This window comes from Canis aureus, chromosome 9 (assembly GCF_053574225.1).
Source record: "Canis aureus isolate CA01 chromosome 9, VMU_Caureus_v.1.0, whole genome shotgun sequence".
NCBI classification, from domain to species: domain Eukaryota; kingdom Metazoa; phylum Chordata; class Mammalia; order Carnivora; family Canidae; genus Canis; species Canis aureus.
The window spans coordinates 30839346-30853753 of record NC_135619.1 but is presented as its reverse complement, the minus strand read 5'-3'; the positions used below and the strand labels follow the sequence as shown (position 1 = coordinate 30853753).

Sequence of the window (14408 nt, the reverse complement as noted above, 5' to 3'; positions counted from 1 at the left end):
AGAAACAAATGAACAAAAACTCTAAAACACTTGAAAATGAGTTCAAGTCCCTTCCATACTGAAATGTGATTTTTCATTAGTATATTACTCAAGCAGTATGTGTTGGGTGCCAGAAAATGTTAGAACCAGTTTCAAGAAAAATAGCACAAATTAAATACTGACTTTAAGGGACTTTAAGGGATTTGAGAGAGTGAGAGAGAGTACAAGCAGGGGTGGGGGAAGGGCAGAGGGACAAGCAGACTCCCAAGTGAGCCAGGAACTGGGATGCACTGAGAGGTTTGATCCCAGGACCCTGATATCATGGCCTGAGCAAAAGTCAGAGGCTGAACTGACTGAGCCTACCCTAGTGCCCCAATTTTATTTTTTTAAACCAGACAAATTTTTCCCTTTTTAAGTAATGCTAAAATACCAGCAAAACAGATTTAGCTTATAAACAACACAAAATCCATATTTTCTGTCCCCTTGCTTCCAAAAACAACTGATTTTGGAAACCGGAAGGGACCCATGGTTTCTGGGGTCCACTCCAACCTAAGTACTGTAATAGTTATAGAACTAAATGTGGGACCAATAGTTGGCACACTTGTGCATATATGTCTATATTTGTGCATTAGGGGAAAGTGGTGGAAGGAGAATGGAGGGAGTTTTATTCTTGAATTTTTTTCTCTCCATTAGGTATAAGTTCATCAAAGGCAGGGGACATATTTTAATCCATCTTGGCATCCTTGATACTTAACATAATACCTCACATACAGGTAACATTTAGGATATACTTATTGAACTGAACTAATAATAAGAGTAGTTCTTCAAATTATAACCTCTAGCATCCCAGAAAAATTCACCCTGACACTGGATTGAATGAATGAATGAATGAATGAATGAATGATTTTCTGACACTGGATTTAAAGTGTTACTGAATCACAAATTTGGAGACTCCTAGTTCTAAGGAGGCATGAGAGGAGAGTCAGGGTGCCCTCCCTACATCCCCATTCCCCCTCCCCATGCCTGCCCTAGCAGCTGCTCCATTCATGTCAGCATCTCCTTATTTGGTTCTGTAGGTAATTGGGCAATTGTGTAATCTTTTCTGGTGGAAATGGTTGAAGCCGGGGAGATGACATCATAGCAGGTGGCTGCATTAGGAGGAAGTCCAGTCAAGTGCTCCCTGAAAGAGGCGTGACCAAGGCCGCAGTCAATGACAAGAATGCTAGCATGCTCCTCCTGGCAAGACAAACACACAGAAGCCCAGAGAAGCTCAAAGACAGGTTTCCTTACCATTTTCGCCCTTGGGTAACCCCCAGAGGATGCGAGTTTGTCCTTTACCCATAACTAGAATCATGGCTCCTTCTCAGCATTTCTCCAGTGGTTAAGAGCTCTTTAGGATACTTAAGTATACATTTCTTTTATTAAATGTAAAGGAATAAATTTGGCAGATAGTATATGCTAATTAGATGATTTCCAAGCCCTTAATTCCATCAGTTGACTTGGCTTGTGTTTTTGGAGGAACTGGCTTTTGTGTCCCTTCTACCTCTCTGATAGCCACTCTTCCCTGAGACTATTTCACCAAGGGCCATTAGATCACTGGAGAAGCAAGACTGCCTGTTCTCCCTGTCTTTTTCTCTTCAGCTGAAATGATTACTGATTCTCTGAGTTAGCTTACTAATAGCTACCTGGAATTTTTCACACAGAATTTCTTGAAAGTAAAGTTCCTCTTCTCCTAGGAAAATTCTACCTACAACAAATCCCTTCTGTTGTTGCTTCTCTAATTAATCATCTAATTTATCCAAATGCCCCAGATTTCCTGACAACTCCGGATGTGACTCATTGTCTTACCTGATGAGTGTCAACATGTTTAGTGGAGGACTTCAGCCCACTCACATTAATTTGAACCACCACAACATTTAGTTATATTCCTAACTTTCTATTTTAAATTTTCTTTTTCTCGATTTTCTATTGTTTCTCCCTCTTTCCTGACTTGTACTGGATGACTAGGTTTTCTTTTTCTTTCCCTCGATAGCATGGACATTTTTCCTGTTATGGGCCAGACAATACATATTTTAGGCTTTGTAGGCCATACAGTCTCTGTCACAACTCCTCAGTTTTGATATTATAGTATGGAAACAGCCAGAGACAATATAGACATGAATGAACATGGCTGTATTTCAGTAAAATGTTGTTTACAAAAACAAGCAGCAGGCCAGATTTGGCCTGGGGCTGTCATTTTACCAAGCTTCATTGTAGAGGATTAGAATTCTACATCCTTCATTTTAAACAAACATACCTTGCATCAATAGAATATACATTCAGCTTTTATGACAGGTAATCTAAACAGTATTACTTAAACAAGATAGTTTATTTCTCTAATTATATGTGAGTGGTCAGGAGCTGCTTTGACAACACCATGGTCTCAGGACCCTGGATTCTGTCTTATGGGTCCTCATCATTAAGGTTTGCCCTCAGCTGTACCTACATCTTCATCCACATTTCAACCTGTGGACAGAAGGGAAGTGGAGGGCATGCTTCTTCTCTTCAGGGGCAGCCAGGGAGATGCATGTGCCACTTCTGCCCGCATCCCCCTGTGTGCATCCCTCTAGGTCACAGCTGGCTTCTAGGGCCTGGGCTATGTAGACAAACTAGTGGGCCACGTAGTCAGCTACAAATCCTATGCTATAAAAGATGGGAGGACAGATGTTGGAGAGTATTTGGCAATCTCTACTACAACTAAAACTTTTTGTTTCATGGATCCATTACAATCTATAACTGTTACCCAATTGTGACAAAACCTTTAGCATGTATTTATTGAGCACTTTTAAAATCCAGTTATGTTTTTAATGTGGTCATCTCCCTAGATTCAGTTTCTTCTAGCTCCTGTATGAATTTTTGGTGCTCTACACCCCCTTTTCTTCCCCTTTACCATCTTTTTAATAGATGTGACTGCTTTACCAAGTATGTTTTTGTTATTGAAATTCAATTTGCCAACATATAGTAAAACACCTAGTGCTCATCTCATCGTGTGCCATCCTTAATGCCTATCACACAGTTATCCCATCTCCCCTTCTGCAACCCTTTGTTTCCCAGAGTCAGGAGTCTTCCTCTCCAATTTTTCCCCACTCAGTTTCCTCCTCTTCCCTATTGGTCCCTTTCACTATTTCTTATTTTCCACAAATGAGGGAAATCATGTGATAATTGTGATTGCTTTATTGATTATTATTTCCTAAGATCTGACCTCCAAACTTTTGGGACAATTATTCTGCATCTCCTTTCCACATGGAGAAAGAAGCAGCAGCACATGAGGAAAAGGCTTATTGTTTCTGCTTAGAAAGACCTGGGTTTTAATTACTATAATTTACATGAGAGTTTTGTGTTCCATGGTGGACAACATAAAATGAAATACCTGTTAATATGACATGACACTAAGGAAAGGAACAGCCCTCCACAGACAACATGTCAGTGAGTTAATTCCCTGCTGTTAGAACTGTTCTGAGAACCTCAGTGATTGGCCTGCTTTGTGAATAATTTTCCATTCGCATGTATGGGTGTCTGACAGTTTGTTTACATGAACGTTGGGAAGAAGAGCCAAAATTATTTGGCTTGGCGTCAAAAACTGTCTCTATTTTTGTTGTCTGCAGTGCTCTGATTCAGTTCATTTTAATAAGTTTTTAACAATGCATGAATTTGAGTCAGAGGAACTGGAGGAAAGACTGGGATGACACGCACTTATTATAGGATATAAAGGGATGACACGTCATCTATTGTTCCCCATGCCAACAATCCTTAAATCAATGCCCCTTCTCCTTTGGAACTGAATTGTTCTCATTATGACAGGGCACAAGCAACTTTGCATAATTTGGTGTTTTCCTTTAAGACGGTTTAAATCATGCTTAAGTTAACTTCCAAGTTCTTTCTCACCCAGATTTTATCCACTTTCTGTAGGGTCTGTGCTTTGGAAGGCTTCTTTCCTACGCAGCCATTAGAGGTTTGTACTTTATTGTATAGGGATATATCTTGATCCAAGTAAAGGCAGACAAGATACACAGTATTGTTTTTTTAGAGTCGAATAATCCTTTTTTCTGCATGTTCTCCTCCTGCTCTTTGGCTTATAGTGTCGAACTGACGGGGAAACTAAACTAAAATTTGAAAGCTTTGGAGTATATTCATTTTTTTTCTTAAGTGAAAAGGTAATTTAGACTCTCTCATATAAGTCCTATATCAGGCACACACCAGTATATTTAAGCTGCCTGAAGTTTCTTCCTGTTGCTGGAGGTAGAGTTTGAATTCTAAGTTGCTGAAAAGAAAAAGCTGCTATCTGGGGGCCCATAACCAATTTCTGCATTTTAAAATGGAAACTGGAATCTATTCTGTGGGCAGGCCTTTGCTAGGTTTTGCATTGCAGAGAAATGTAAAGCAAATAACTCCACATTAATTTTGGGAGGACTGAACCACTGAAATAGCACAAATATAGATGCCTCAGACGGAGATGTTTCATTCAGTTTAGAAATAGGAATTGGCTATGTCTTTAGCAAGACTGTGTCCTTGCAGAAAAATGTCTTTTTTCTAAATATATATTTCACTGTGTCCCAAAAGAGTAGTTACTTAGGACTGAACAACCTACTCTTTGGTTAATATGTTGCTCATTAATTACTGTGATTACCCTGCAGTAGAGTGAGTGGGGCAGCAGACTACACTGTTTCCCCACTGTCAGTCATACTGGGGTAGATAAAAGAAAGGTGGACTTTGGAATGATAGAAGGAGAACTATCTCTGAATGGCTGAGAGGGATGAGAAACTAGATTCTTTGGAGAAAGGACATGAAATGTGCTATTTGTGGGACATAAGCAGGTTCCTGTAACTAGTGACGGATCAGGAGAAATGACCCATAGGGGACCTCTGTGAGCATGGTCCATGAGTTCTATTTAGCTTTTTTTAGCTCAGAAGTTCCCAAATGTATTCAAAATAAAAAACTCTTCTGTTACATAACACTTGTTAATATGCCACATTCTGAAAAATATACATGGGAAATGCTGATAGCCAGACTTCTTCCTAGCATGCATCAAAATCATCTGGATGATTTGTTGGAATGCAGACTGCTGGCTGTACTCCCAAAGTTTCAGATTCAGTAGGTCTGGGGTGAGCCTGAGAGGATTTGTACTTCTAACAAGTTCCTGGGTGCATGCTGTTGCTGCTAGGTCTAGGAACCACACTTTGAGAATGAATCACAGACTGAAAGTGTCTATTCCATTCTTTCTCTTCAAGAAATACAGTCATTGAAATAAAGCCAAATATTAAAAGCCTATAGCTAACAGCATACTCAGTGGTAAAAAACTGAAAACTTTACCTCTAACATCAGGAACAAGGCAAGGATGCCCACTTTTGCCACTTTCATTCAACATAGTATATTGGAAGTCCTAGCCAGAGCAATTAGGCAAGAAAAAGTATAAAAAGACATCCAAATTAGAAAGGAAGAAATAAAATCATCTCTTTTTGCAGATGACATGATCTTATTAAACATAGAAAACACTATAGACTCCACAAGAAAACTTAGAACTAATAAACTCAGTAATGCTGCAGTATACAAAAATCAACATACAAAATTCACTTGTGTTTCTATACATAAAATAAACAATCTGAAAAGGACACTGAAAGAATTCAATTTATAATAGCACCAAAAAGAATAAGATACTAAGGAATAAGTTTAACCAAGGAGGTAAAAGACTCGTGTGCTGAAACTACAAAGCATTGATGGAAAAAATCAAAGAAGACACAAATGAGAAGACATCCTGTATTCATTGTTTGGAAGACTTAATATTGTTAAAATATCAAAGCTATCCAAAATGATCTACAGATTCAATGCACTCCCATCACAACCCCATTGGAATTTTTTACATAAATAGAAAAAAAATAATTCTACAATTCACATGGAACCACGAAAGACCATGAATGGGCAAATCAGTCTTGAGAAAGAAGAATAAAACCAGAGGTATCATACTTCTTGATTTCGAAATATATTACAAAGCAATTGTTACCACAACAACATGGTACTGGCCTAAGGAGAGACATGGAGATCAATGGGACAGAATAGTGAGCCCAGAAATAAATCCATGCATGTGCAATTAACTGATCTTCAACAAGAGTGCCAAGAATACACAATGGGGAAAGGACAGTTTTTCAACAAATGGTGTTGGGAAAACTGAAAAATGGTGCAGCCACTATGCAAAACAGTATGAAGATTCCTCACTTCTGGATATTTATTCAAAAGAATTGAAATCAGGATCTTGAAGAGATACTGCACTTCCATGTTCATTGCTACACTATTCACAAAGAGTAGAAACAACCTAAATGGCATTCAGCCGATGAAAGTATAAAGAAAATGTGGTATATACATACAATGGAATATCATTCAGAAGGAAATCTGCAATATGCAACGACATGGATGAACCTAGAGGACAACATGCTAAGTAAAACAAACCAATCATGGAAGACAAAGACTGCATGATTTCACTTATATTAGTTGTCTAAAATAGTCAAATTCATAGTTTCAAAGAGTAGAATAGTGGTTGCCAGGGACTGGGAATTACTAATCAACAGGAATAAAGTTGCAGTTAAGCAAAATGAATAAGCTCTAGAGATCTGCTGTACAACATTGTGCCTACAGTCATTGATAATGTGTTGTACACTAAATTTTTTTTTAAGATTTTATTTATTTATTCATGAGAGAGACAGAGAGAGAGGCAGAGACAGACAGAAGGAGAAGCAGGCTTCTGGCGGGTAGCCTGATGTAGGTCTTGATCCCATGAACCCGGGATCACACCCTGAGCCAAAGGCAGATGCTCAACCACTAAGCCACCCAGGCATCCCTGTACACTTAAAATTTTAAGAGAGTAGATCTCATGTTAAGTGTTCTTACTACAATAGTTTTTTTTTAAATGGACCACTTTCTGACACCATACACAAAAATACACTCAGAATGGATTAAAGACCTAGATGTGAGACCTGAAACCATAAAAGTCCTGGATAAAACATAGGCAGTAATCTCTTTGACATCAACCTTAACAATACTTAGCTAAGTATGTCTCCTCAGGCAAAGGAAACAAAAGCAAAAATAAACTGTCGAGACTATACCAAAATAAAAGGTGTTCGCGTAACAAAAGAAACTATCAACAAAACAAAAAGGCAACCTACTAAATGGGAGATGATATTTGCAAATCATATATCCAACCAGAGGTTAATATCCAAAATACATAAAAAACTTTTACAGGACTCCCTGGTGGCTCAGCGGTTTAGTGTCTGTCTTTGGCTCAGGGTGTGATCCCGGGGTTCTGGAATCAAGTCCCGCATCGGGCTCCGTGTGAAGAGCCTGCTTCTCCCTCTGCCTCTCTCTGTGTCTCTCATGAATAAATTTTTAAAATCTTAAAAAAAAAAAAAGGAACTTATACAAATCAACACCAAAAAACCCCCAAATAATTCAATTAAAAATGGACAGAGGACCTGAATAGACATTTCTCCAAAGAAGACATGCAGAAGGCCAACAGACTCATGAAAAGATGCTCAACATCACTAATCATCAAAGTAATGCAAATCAAAACCACAATGAGATAATCACCTTATACCAGATAGAATGGCTAGTATCAAAAACACAAGAAACTACAAATGTTGATGAGGATGTGGAAAAAAAAGGAACTCTCACACACTGTTTTTTTTTTTAATTTATTTTTTATTGGTGTTCAATTTACTAACATACAGAATAACCCCCAGTGCCGTCACCCATTCACTCCCACCCCCCGCCCTCCTCCCCTTCCACCACCCCTAGTTCGTTTCCCAGAGTTAGGAGTCTTTATGTTCTGTCTCCCTTTCTGATATTTCCCACACATTTCTTCTCCCTTCCCTTATATTCCCTTTCACTATTATTTATATTCCCCAAATGAATGAGAACATATAATGTTTGTCCTTCTCCGACTGACTTACTTCACTCAGCATAATACCCTCCAGTTCCATCCACGTTGAAGCAAATGGAGGGTATTTGTCATTTCTAATGGCTGAGTAATATTCCATTGTATACATAAACCACATCTTTATCCATTCATCCTTTCGTTGGACACCGAGGCTCCTTCCACAGTTTGGCTATTGTGGCCATTGCTGCTATAAACATCGGGGTGCAGGTGTCCCGGCGTTTCATTGCATTTGTATCTTTGGGGTAAATCCCCAACAGTGCAATTGCTGGGTCGTAGGGCAGGTATATTTTTAACTGTTTGAGGAACCTCCACACAGTTTTCCAGAGTGGCTGCACCAGTTCACATTCCCACCAACAGTGCAGGAGGGTTCCCTTTTCTCCGCATCCTCTCCAACATTTGTTGTTTCCTGCCTTGTCTCACACACTGTTGATGGGAATGTAATTTGGTGCAGCCACTATGGAAAACAGTATGGCGTTTCCTCAAAAAATGAAAAATAGAAATCCCATATGATTCAGTAATTCCACTACTGGGTATTTAGCAAAGAAAACAAAAACATTAATTCAAAAATATATGTGCACTCCTATGTTTGTTACAGCATTATTTACAATAACCAAGACATGGAAGCAAACCAAATACTGACCTACATAGATGAATGATAAAGAAAATGTGGAATATATACACACACACACACAATGGGGTATTACTCGGCCATAAAAAGAATAAGATCTTTTCCTTCGTAACAACAGAGATGGACTTAGAGGGTATTATGCTCAGTAAAATAAATCAGACAGAGGAAAAACAAATACCATATGATTTGAATTATATGTTGAATCTAAAAGAGAAAACAAATGAACAAACAAAACAAGCAGAAACAGACCCATAAATAAAGAGAACAAACTGGTGGTTGCCAGAAAGTGTGGGGGAGATGAGCAAAATGAGTGAGCTGAAGGTATAGGCTTCCAGTTATGAAGTGTGTAAATCATAGGGATGAAAAGTACCTCCTACAGGGTATAGTCAGTGGTATTGTAATAGCGTTATATGGTGACAGATGGTAGCTACACTTTGTGAGCATAACATAAAGTATAGAGTTGTAAAGTACAGTGTATACACTATGTTGTATACCTGAAACTAATGTCACATTGTATATCAACTATACTTCAGTTTAAAAAAAAAAAAAGTAGTAGTCATTGAACTCCTACCATGAGCAGGGAGGGCATCCAGGGTTTATTCTGCCCGGGTAATACAAGGGCACACTGAAAAAGAAGATTCCAGAGACAAAATTTAAGTCACTCCTCAGTTATAGCAAGGTAATTCCAAAAATCAATAAACTGTTGTATTATCTAAACTTACTGGCTATGTTGACCATTTTACAATTCAATAGTGTCTTTATTTCAAAGTGTAAAATAATTGAAAGGAGTTTTACTCATTAATATTAGCCATAGTGGCCTTTCAGCAATCTTACCACCTTAAAAGCCATTTAGGTACGCTGGTATGTTATCACAGCAGCTCAGCAGCTAGTCAATTAAATCTGAAGAAACCCAGTTAACCAGTAGGCAATTTGGACTGCATAACAATAAACAACTGGTTTTGTTGATTGCTTCCGCTGAATTGATTACATGCCTCAGAGAAATAGTAGAAACACTTCAATTTGTATGACAGCTTTACATTTCTGCTTTCCAGTAATTATAATCTGTTGAGCCAATACTTCCAAAGGAAATACTGTGAAATGTTCTGAATTGGTATCTCATTTGCAATATATTATTATCTTCATTATATTTACCTGAAATAGATAATTAGCAAAACCAAAGTACAGCAGAATAGATAAGCTGAGTATCCCCAGCCAAAGTTCATCTGGAGAAGTTAAATATGCATACAATAACTATTTCTTCATGTGTTAGGAATCAGAAAGTGATATGCATTATTTGCCCACAAATGCAGATGTGCTTCACTCCTAAGTTGCTTGAGACATTGCCTCTTAGCATACCTGCAGAGAGTATAACTTAGTATAAGAAAATGCCAAAGTCACTCATTCTGTGTTTCAAAGACTTAGGGAACCAGCCAGCCAGCCATCTCCTTGTAATGTGTATCTTAATGACTGTCGTGGCCCTGAACTTGGGCTAGCCAAATACCACCTGTAATGAGCATAATTGACTCTGGCTCTAATAGCTATCCCTCTGAATGTACCACTGTACGGGCACCAAGGTCACAATTCCCACAGGCCACCCCCACAATGAGGTACAAATGTGTCTATTTGTGTGAAACTCCAGACTCCTTCAATGGGTAATTTGGCTCAAAGACTCCCTGTTGGCCTGCCTAAACTTCTCTGGGAACTGTACGGCAGTCTGAGACTCGGTACTACCCAACCTCTCCTTCCTCTCTGCTTCCATAGGAGTTGGACCTTTTTTTCCATCTAAAGGGTCTTCCTGCCTAGTTCTGCCCTCCCCTCCTCATCCATCACTTCCATTACCCTCTCATGTGCATCTAACCCCATCTTGGAATCTGCTTCTCAGAGGACCTGAACTCACAAAGACCATGATTTTTATTCTATCACACAAGATAAAATCAGGGTGTTTAAGAATGAATTTTAAGTAATGGGGAAAGAAGGGTGCCTGGGTGGTTCGGTTGGATAAGCATCTGCCTTCGGCTCAGGGTCATGATCAAAGGATCCTGGGATAGAGCCCCAGGTCAGGCTCCCTGCTCAGTGGGTAGTCTGCTTCTCCTTCCCTCTCTGCCCTTCTCCCACCACTCATGCCGGCTCTCAAATAAATAAATAAAATCTTTAAAATAAATGAAATAAGGGGAAAAAGTTGAACCTAGAGTAAAAAAGACAAAAATCTGAAAGTTTACTAGTTTTCTTGTCAGGGTTGCAAATTAACTTTAAAACCAGTTGATATTTTCTGACGTTACTTCCTCTGTATTTGGCATGTCAAAAATATCCACAGCAGCACATTGTTGTGATGAAAAGTGTAGCTTTTCCTGAGATGCATCCTCTCTTATTCAAAGATTGATGCAAAAACAAACAAACAAACAAACAAAAGATTGATGCAAAATATTGAAAACTCTCTTTCATGTGAAAATGTATAGGTTTTGATTAATACATTTTAGATCATCATACTGTTTCTGCCTAAAAGTATTTCCTGTTAGAAAAGTCATTATGAAAAGTTGAGAACTTTATTTATTTGTTTGTTTATATGTAAGCTCTAAGCCCAGAATGAGGCTTGAACTCACAACCCTGAGATCAAGAGTCCCATGTTCTCCTGGCTGAGCCAGCCAGGCAACCTTAGAACATAATTTTTTAAGAATTAAAAATCAGGGGCAGGTGGATGGCTCAGTCAGTTAAGGATCAGACTCTTTGATTTGGCTGAGGTCATGATCTCAGGGTCATGAGAACAAGCTATGCATGGGCCTCCACACTCAGTGCAGAGTCTGCTTGGGATTCTCTCTTTCTCCCTCCCCCTCTGTCCACTGCACTGTCTCTCTCAAATAAATAAGATCTTTTTAAAAATAAATAAAAATAAAAATCACCACCCAGTTTCAGCACCTGAAGGTACATGACAGCCAGGTATCATTTCAGTATGCTTTTGTTCTATCTTTTTTATACATTATATTCATGTCTACCCAAGTAAGATGATACCAAATATAAATTTAGTATCCTGCTTCTCCTGCATGGTATTAAACTTTTTTTTTATAGAATACCCCTAATGTCTACACAGTATTCCATTGTGTGTTATCCTATTATTCCATTATCCTACTATTTACTTAACAATTCCCTCATTGTTGAAATTCAGATAATTTCTAATTTGTTGGCTATTATAAACAGTCTATAATGAATATCTTTGTTCATAAAACTTTAGTCTGCATTTGAAGATTTCCCCCCCCCCTTTTACCTAGATCCCTAAAAATCCTTCCTGGTTTCCTGATAAGCCTACAGCTGAGAAGAATCAATAGGTTACTCTCTATATCCACACAGAATGTTAGAAGCATACCGTCCAAGCAGTCACAAGACTCATTGTTCCACAAACTACTTTGGTGCCCTAAGCAAGCCTCTTTACCTCTAAGTCTACAGGTATAAAATCATGGAGTCAAATTAGATAATCTCTGTCATTCCAGTCGTGTTCAATATTCCTTAAATATTTGCTCAGTGGACCTAGCTCCTATCCAGTACCATAATTCTTCTTATGCTCTTTAGAGCTGTGTAACACCAAGGAATAGCACTGATAATGGATATAGGGTATTACTATATCACTATTTTTATACCATAGAGAACACTAAACATTATATAGGAATATGGTTGATTCTGTTACCCTCCTCTCTCCAACTCATATAGCTTAGTGCTTTTTATGTGTTTTTAAATTACTTTTGGCTTCTAAGTATTAAGAAGTATATTATAGCTATGTGAACCTGCTAGCCAGCCTTCTAATATTAACCCAAGGCAAAATATTGTTCACTTGTTAGATTATATTAAATTGTCACATTAAAAAAAATTTTTGTGTGTTCTCTGGATTTAAATCTGGCTCGGTCTTAATTTATTTTTAAGACTTATTTGTTAATTTTAGAGACTGAGAAAGAGCTTGAGAGTGGGAGAGGGACAGAGTGAAAGACTCTTCAATCAGACTCCCTGCTGAGCACAGAGCCAGACCTGGGGCTGGTTCCCAGTACCAACACCAAGATCTGGATGCTTACTCACTGAGCCACCCAGGTGCCCTTCAGCTTTTATTTATAAAAGACTGTATTAAAGGACACCTGGGTGGCTCAGTGGGTTAAGTGACCGGCTCTTGATTTCCACTAGGGTCATGATCTCAGGGTTGTGAGATGGAGCTCTGTATCGGGCTGGATGTGGAGACTGCCTAAGATTCTCTCTCCCTCTCCTCCCTAAAAAAACAAACACAAAACAACAAAACAAAACAAAACAAACACATTATATTAAGTGTTTTTCTGTGCATGACTTTGCACTAGGAACTGAATTACAAGGATGTTATTTTTAAGATCAAGGAATTTCTAATGGAAAACCACCATAGTGGGGTGCCTAGGTGGCTCAGGGATTGAGTGTCTGCCTTTGGCTCCGGTTGTGATCCTGGGGTCCTGGGATCGAGCCCCACATCAGGTTCCCTGCCTATGTCTCTGCTTCCCTCTCTGTGTCTCTCATAAACAAATAAATAAAATCTTTAAAGAAAAAAAGGAAAACCACCACAGTGAAGACAAAGAACATCTAAACAACCAGTCTGAATCTCACTGCCTGCCTGGGGCTTAGGGCCTCTCCTGGGGAATCAGAAAAGGAGGGCTCTAAGGGGTTCCAAGTTTGGAGAGGCTGGAGCCATTATTATATTGTACTCCTAAGAGAGAAGATAAAAGAAACAAAATGAGATTCTGGAAGCTTTCAAATGAAGTGGTAAGGCTTGTGTCTACCAAAGAGAGAATATTGCAAGATCTGGGATATAAACCAGGAAGGATATTTTTTCCTGATAAAAGTAGAAACAGAGACATCTGATGTTGTACAGGTCAAAAGTCAGTCAGATACAAACTCTAACAGAAATGATAATAATTCAGGCAAAACAGGTCTTAACTAACAGCAGGGCAAATAAGTGATGGGAGTTAGCATGGAGAACTAAGGCTAAGCACTCAGACACACTGAAGTGCTTACGTCAGAAAATGCAATTACTTTCAATTGCACTAGACCTAATTAGGTCCCGTTATTGCTTTTAATAACAGCTGCTCTGTATGAAATATAGTGGTTCCGGTTATTTGCTCACCCTTATTGTAAGCCTTACCTGGCTTTGTTACCAGACCCCCAAGACCAGGTCTTGCCATAGAAATGAACACTGAACACGAGACAAAGGATTTTGGGTTTATTAGAGATAACTTGTATATAAGGGAGCTGATTAGAAAGAGGAATGTCACTCCCTGAACAGGGAGCTTGGGAGGCTTATAAAGATGCTTTTCCAGAGGGTGAGGAACTGTGAGTGGGGAAGTGTCCTTCAGTCCCATGGTCATTATCTTGTGACTGTTACTTTTTAATAATAGTCTTGGACACAAGACAGTCACAGGATGCCTTTCTTTGTGGTCGATGTTCTTTAGGGCCCCTGGAAAACAGAAATACCTTGTGCAAGCAGGCTTTAAACTGTTACTTCTTATTTTGCTCAGACAACCATTGTTCCCCTGGCGGTTGTTATCTGTCATTTGTTCTGTTTCCCAGAAGGAGGTATTTAAGCCTATGGAAACTTTTAACCCTTGTCTCAGACCAGCAGCTTTACAGGAGTTAAGTTCCCTCTTGCTTTCCCTCTACTGTCTCAGCTCTGCTGTCAAGGACTTTCCACGGGGCTTGGGTAGTATTTGTAGGAAAAATTTGCATCCTCCCTGAATGTACTTGAGGTAGAGAGTGAAATGTACAATTTTGAGAATACCAATATTATCAAGAATCAGCTAATGCTAACCTAGGATATGTTTTCCAAGTGAGGATATTTTAATA

General features: G+C 38.8%; 1 long non-coding RNA gene across 2 annotated transcripts in view; it reads left to right on the top strand.

Annotated features, from left to right (window-relative positions):
- The window catches only part of LOC144320577 (uncharacterized), a 67501-nt gene that overhangs the window by 38134 nt on the left and 14959 nt on the right, over window positions 1-14408 (top strand). The window contains exons 2-3 of one of the 2 annotated variants that reach the window (XR_013386199.1): window positions 673-752; window positions 1056-2113. The exons of the other annotated variant lie outside the window; for it this stretch is intronic. This is a non-coding gene — a long non-coding RNA (uncharacterized LOC144320577). Of the gene's footprint in view, window positions 1-672; window positions 753-1055; window positions 2114-14408 lie in introns of those variants that run through there. 2 annotated transcript variants of the gene reach the window in all.